Here is a 6,892-nt window from a genome sequence, read left to right as displayed (position 1 = left end):
ATTTATTACTCAAGTAAAAGTAAGGAGTAGTCACCCAAATATTTACTTGAGTAAAAGTAAAAAGTATGTTGTGAAAAAACTACTCAAGTACTGAGTAACTGATGAGTAACCTGATTACGGCAACAAATAATGCACAAAAACATAAAAATAGCAATGAGCAAATTCAGAGCCAGAAGTATCTCTTAAGCAACTAAAACAATAATATATATTAAATAATAGTACATTAAAATAAAATAAAAAAATGGCACATTGAGCCACAATAACTTAACAGCACCATAGCCTCAGTAGGCATTCATTGATTTGATTGATTGATTAAAACTTGTATTAGTAGATTGTACAGTACAGTACATATTCCGTACAATTGACCACTAAATGGTAACACCCCAATACGTTTTTCAACGTTTATCAATTACTTAGTAAATGACCAAGTCGAGGTGATCTACCTCATATATACATATACATACACACATATCATTTATACACACACATATCATACATACACACACATCATTTATACACACACAAATTATATATATATATATATATATATATATATATATATGTATATATATATAGATATACACATACATACATTTATATATACAGTATATAATTTATATTTGTTTATTTTGCCGTTTTTGTTCACATGTTGAAGGTGTTTTAATGAATATACATGCATGTTTAACATATAGATTCCTATCTTTCATGAAGACAAGAATATAAATTGGTGTATTACCTGATTCTGATGACTTGCAATGATTGGACTCAGACGTCCACGTTTTCAAATGGAGGAGAAAAAGTTCCTCTTTTCTGTCTAATACCACATGAAAGTCGTTGGTTTTTGGCATCTTATTTGTCCAGCTTCCATATTCGTTTTTATACACTTTACAAGAAATACATTGGCGGCAAACTTCGTAGTTTGCTAGCTTGTTTGCGCTGGCTTTCGGAGACTCTTATTTTGTTAGCGCAGGCGCGATGGAGCGGCACTTTTGTTGTGAAGACAGGAACTGTGCGATCAGTCTTTCGGCTTTTGACAGGAAGTACGGTTGAAATAAAAAGTGCCTTTTTTCCTTTACACTTTTTATTGATTGATTGAAACTTTTATTACTAGATTGCGCAGTACAGTACACATTCCGTACAATTGACCACTAAATGGTAACACCCCAATACGTTTTTCAACTTGTATAAATCGGGTCATGTGACCGCCTGGCTCTGTTTGATTGGTCCAACGTCACCAGTGACTGCATGTGATTGGTGAAACGCAGGCATGCGTAGATTCTACTTTGAAGCTGTCATTAACCAAAACAAACATTAATAGATCGATAAAAAAAAGTAGCAAGTAGCGAGCTGAATGTAGGTAAATGGAACGGAGTAAAAGTAGCGTTTCTTCTCTATAAATATACTCAAGTAAAAGTAAAAGTATGTTGCATAAAAACTACTCGTAAAAGTACAATTTATCCCGAAAGTTACTCAAGTAAATGTAACGGAGTAAATGTAGCGTGTTACTACCCACCTCTGTATATATATATATATATATATATATATATATATATATATATATATATATATATATATATATATATATATATATATTAGGGCTGTGAATCCTTGGGTGTCCCACTATTTGATTCAATATCGATTCTTGGGGTCACGATTCGATATATATCGATTTTTTTCGATTTGATTCGATTCTCGATTCAAAACGATTCTGATTTCATTCAATACATAGGATTACAGCAGGATCTACCCCAGTCTGCTGACATGCTAGCAGAGTAGTAGATTAAAAAAAAAAAAAAAAAACTTTTATAATTGTAAAGGACAATGTTTTATCAACTGATTGCAATAATGTAAATATTTTAACTATTAAACTAACCAAAAATATGACTTATTTTATCTTTGTGAAAACATTGGACACAGTGTGTTGTCAAGCTTATGAGATGCGATGCAAGTGTATCCCACTGTGACACTATTGTTCTTTTTTATTATTTTTATAAATGTCTAATGATAATGACAATGAGGGATTTTTAATCGCTGCTATGTTGAAATTATAATTAATGTTGATACTGTTGTTGATAAAATACATTTTTGTTTCATTACTTTTGGTTTGTTCTGTGTCGTGTTTGTCTCCTCTCAATTGCTATGTTTATTGCAGTTCTGAGTGTTGCTGGGTCAGGTTTGGTTTTGGAATTGGATTGCATTGTTATGGTATTGCTGTGTAATGGTTTGTTGGATTGATTAAAAAAAAATAATAATAAAAAAATAAAATAAAATAAAAATCGATTTTTTAAAAATGAGAATCGATTGTGAATCGCACAACGTAAACATATATATATATTTTTTTTATTTTATAATTTTTTTATTTTACTTAAATTCATATGTGCAGCTCTAATCATTGTTGATTTAGGTTGCACATTAGAGTAAGAGGGAAAAAAAGGGAGTTATTCGCTTTCATAAAAACATTATCATAATGATATTATATGATAAATGGTTCCAAAAACAATTTAATAAATTTGTTATTAAAGGCCTACTGAAATGAGATTTTGTTATTCAAACGGGGATAGCAGGTCCATTCTCTGTGTCATACTTGATCATTTCGCGATATTGCCATATTTTTGCTGAAAGGATTTAGTAGAGAACATCCACGATAAAGTTCGCAACTTTTGGTCGCTAATAAAAAAGCCTTGCCTTTACCGGAAGTTGCAGACGATGCCGTCACAAGAGTGAGGGTTCCTCACGTCCTCACATTGTTTATAATGGGAGCCTCCAGCAGCAAAAGCTATTCGGACCGAGAAAACAACAATTTCCCCATTAATTTGAGCAAGGATGAAATATTTGTGAATGATGACATTGATAGCGAAGGACTAGAAAAAAAATAATTAAAAAAATAATAAAGTAAAAAAAAAAAAGACGATTGCATTGGGACGGATTCCGATGTTTTTAGACACATTTACGAGGATAATTCTGGGAAATCCCTTATCTTTCTATTTGTGTTGCTAGTGTTTTAGTTAAATAGTACCTGATAGTCAGAGGGGTGTGTCCACGGGTGTCTTGACGCCAGTCTCTGAGGGAAGTCGACGGCAGCTGCATGGACGGCGCAAGCTCAGCTGATCTCCGGTAAGAGGCGACTTTTTACCACAATTTTCTCACCGAAACCTGCCGGTTGACAAGTGGTTGAGAACCATGTTCGCTTGACCGCTCTGATCCATTGTAAAGCTTCACGTCCGGAAATTTTAAACAAGGAAACACCGTGTGTTTGTGTGGCTAAAGGCTGAAGCTTCCCACATCCATCTTTCTACTTTGACTTCTCCATTATTAATTGAACAAATTGCAAAAGATTCAGCAACACAGATGTCTAGAATACTGTTTAATTGCGCGATGAAAAGAGACGACTTTTAGTCGCAAATGGTGCTGCGCTAATATGTCCTCTACAGTCCGTGACGTCACGCGCACGCATCATCATTCCGCAACGTTTTCAACAAGAAACTCCGCGGGAAATTTAAAATTGTAATTAAGTAAACTAAACCGGCCGTATTGGCATGTGTTGCAATGTTAATATTTCATCATTGATATCTAAACTATCAGACAGCGTGGTTGGTAGTAGTGGGTTTCAGTAGGCCTTTAAATACATTTTGGTCCCATTTGCTTTTAACAAAATAAATCAAGTAATGTGAGTGTATCTTGCCTTTCTGCATTTGTATCTGAAGCAGCAATAGCTATCCTCCATGAAAACATACTTTGTATGATCGCATTCATTTTGTCTTAATAAAAATGCCATGTTTGTTATAAAAAAAAAAGAAAAGAAAGAAAGCCTGGCTTGTGCTGGAGAGACCTTTGTCTGCTAGCTTGAGCACACCCACTTCTCCTAGTGTGGCAAGTCAGAGCACTGCTGAGGCATTGAACTGCAAGTTGACAATATATCGCCCCCTACCTTGAGGCAGAGGTACTTCCTTCCTCATGGCCTGCCATTTTCATGTGGCAACAAGCATGCGGCCCCTCGCACACACACGCCGAATACACACTGTGGAAGCACCGCCTGTGTCTGCCTCACTTCTCGTATGCTGCGTTGTTTTGATCAGGAAACATGGATTTTCCCCGATTTTGACCATGAAAATTATCAAAATATACAAGAACCACACCAAAATCACATATAAAGCATAAACCAAAAGAGAACTGTTAAAACTTACCCTGACTGAATATATGTGTGTATATATATATATATATATTTATATATATATATATATATATATATATATATATATATATATATATATATATATATATATACCCCGTTTCCATATGAGTTGGGAAATTGTGTTAGATGTAAATATAAATGAAATATAATGATTTGCAAATTATTTTCAAACTATATCCAGTTGAATATGCTACAAAGACAACATTTTTGATGTTCAAACTGATAAATATTTTTTGTTTGCAAATAATCATTAACTTTAGAATTTGATGCCAGCAACACGTGACAAAAAAGTTGGGAAAGGTGGCCATAAATACTGATAAAGTTGAGGAAAGCTCATCAAACACTTATTTGGAGCATCCCACAGGTGTGCAGGCTAATTGGGAAGAGGTGGCTGCCATGATTGGGTATAAAACAGCTTCCCAAAAAATGCTCAGTCTTTCACAAGAAAGGATGGGGCGAGGTACACTCTTTGTCCACAACTGCATGAGCAAATAGTCAAACAGTTTAAGAACAATGTTTTTCAAAGTGCAATTGTAAGACATTTAGGGATTTCAACATCTACGGTCCATAATATCATCAAAAGGTTCAGAGAATATGGAGAAATCACTCCACGTAAGCGGCATGGCTGGAAACCAACATTGAATGACCATGACCTTCGATCCCTCAGACGGCAGTCTTTCAAAAACCGACATCAATCTCTAAAGGATATCGCCACATGGGTTCAGGAACACTTCAGAAAACCACTGTCACTAAATACAGTTTGTCGCTACATCTGTAAGTGCAAGTTAAAGCTCCACTATGCAAAGCAAAAGCCATTTATCAACAACATCCAGAAACGCCGCCGGCTTCTTTGGGCCCGAGATCATCTAATATGGACTGATGCAAAGTGGAAAAGTGTTCTGTGGTCTGACGAGTCCACATTTCAAATTGTTTTTGGAAATATTCGACATGGTGTCATCCGGACCAAAGGGGAAGCGAACCATCCAGACTGTTATCAACACAAAGTTCAAAAGCCAGCATCTGTTATGGTATGGGGGTGCATTTGTGCTCAACGCATGGGTAACTTACACATCTCTGAAGGCACCATTAATGCTGAAAGGTACATACAGGTTTTGGAACAACATATGCTGCCATCTAAGCGCCGTTTTTTTCATGGATGCCCCTGCTTATTTCAGCAAGACATTGCCAAGTCACATTCAGCACGTGTTACAACAGTGTGGCTTTGTAAAAAAGCTCTAAAACTCTGACAGTGCTATTGTGGGGTATGGAGTGTAGAAAAATTAATCAATTCCATTTTGGAATAAGGCTGTAATGTAACAAAATTTTAAAAAGTAAAGTGCTCTGAATACATCTTGGCTGCACTGTATATCAGAGGAATAATCTTATGTTTCTGTTGCTCGCCTGCCTTCCCTATTATTTTGTCCCTGCTGTTATCTTTTTGTTTCCTCTCCTCAGTGCTTCCTTCCCCGGTGGGGGACGGCCGAATGCAGGAGGTGGGCAAAATACGGCCCGAGAGCCACATGCGTCCCTTAAGTCCCTATAAACCGGGCCACCAAAAAACAGAATTGAACACACATCCGTTTTGAGAATTGCCACAACAAAACTGATACTACACTTTGCAGACTGGCAAAAAAGGGTGATCAACAACACTGCTCCCACTGAAAGAGAATGTAAGTGTTAACCCTTTAATACCATTTGTATGTTTCGTCGAGGTTCTGATTTGATATTGTTGAAAATAGAAGCATTGTAACTAAAATAGCCCATGTTTGAGGAGTCTACTCTTAGTTCCAACAGACATGCTATGCTTTAAAATGCATCATGTACTCGCCTGGCCCATCTGTCAAATCTCAAAAGCCAATGTGGCCCCTGAAACGAAATGTTTGCCCACCCCTGGCCTAATGGGACACACCTGGTCCTATTTTGTCACTGGGATTTTTGAGCAGGGCACTGAGAGCTTCCTGTGCCGTCCACAATTTGTACCTAGCTTTCACCGCTGGTCATTTTAGATCTAATCTCCATTTTGTGTTCTCTTCTGCAAAGGTTGAGAGTTTTTACTCTTTATACTAAACTATTCCCAATGTGTCCTGGCCGTTCCCTTGCGGATTGCTAGAAGCTTTATTGCGTACAATATTTTATGGTGTGCACTCTCCCCCCCATCACCTTTTCTTTGTTCTACTATTATTATTAAAGAACTGCACTATTTGTTTAACCTTGCCTCATGTCTCTGCATCCGGGGATCTACTCTTGACTGAGCCGTGACAAAGGAGCACACACTTCTAATTCTCAACAGTTAAAAACACACCATTTTTATTTATTTATTTTTTGTCCTGTCCAGCTTCTCAGGCAAATCATATAGTTGATGTAGATGCCCATATCGGCTGTTCAGATTTACTTTACAAAAGAGAAGTGTAGGATACTTCTCGGCCCTGCGATGAGGTGGCGACTTGTCCAGGGTGTACCCCGCCTTCCGCCCGATTGTAGCTGAGATAGGCGCCAGCGCCCCCCGCGACCCCGAAAGGGAATAAGCGGTAGAAAATGGATGGATGGATGGAGGATACTTCTCTTGTTGCCTTATTTGAATTTGACTTTATTAAATGTATTTATATTATCATTTGGTGCAGCCGGGCCGGAGCAGGAGGGGATCGAAAGAGAAAAAAAGGAAGACAGGGGGAAATTGTGGGGATAAGCGGGGGATTAGAC

This window comes from Nerophis ophidion, linkage group LG09, assembly GCF_033978795.1.
Source record: "Nerophis ophidion isolate RoL-2023_Sa linkage group LG09, RoL_Noph_v1.0, whole genome shotgun sequence".
NCBI classification, from domain to species: Eukaryota; Metazoa; Chordata; class Actinopteri; order Syngnathiformes; family Syngnathidae; genus Nerophis; species Nerophis ophidion.
Note: the sequence above shows the minus strand (reverse complement) of the source record.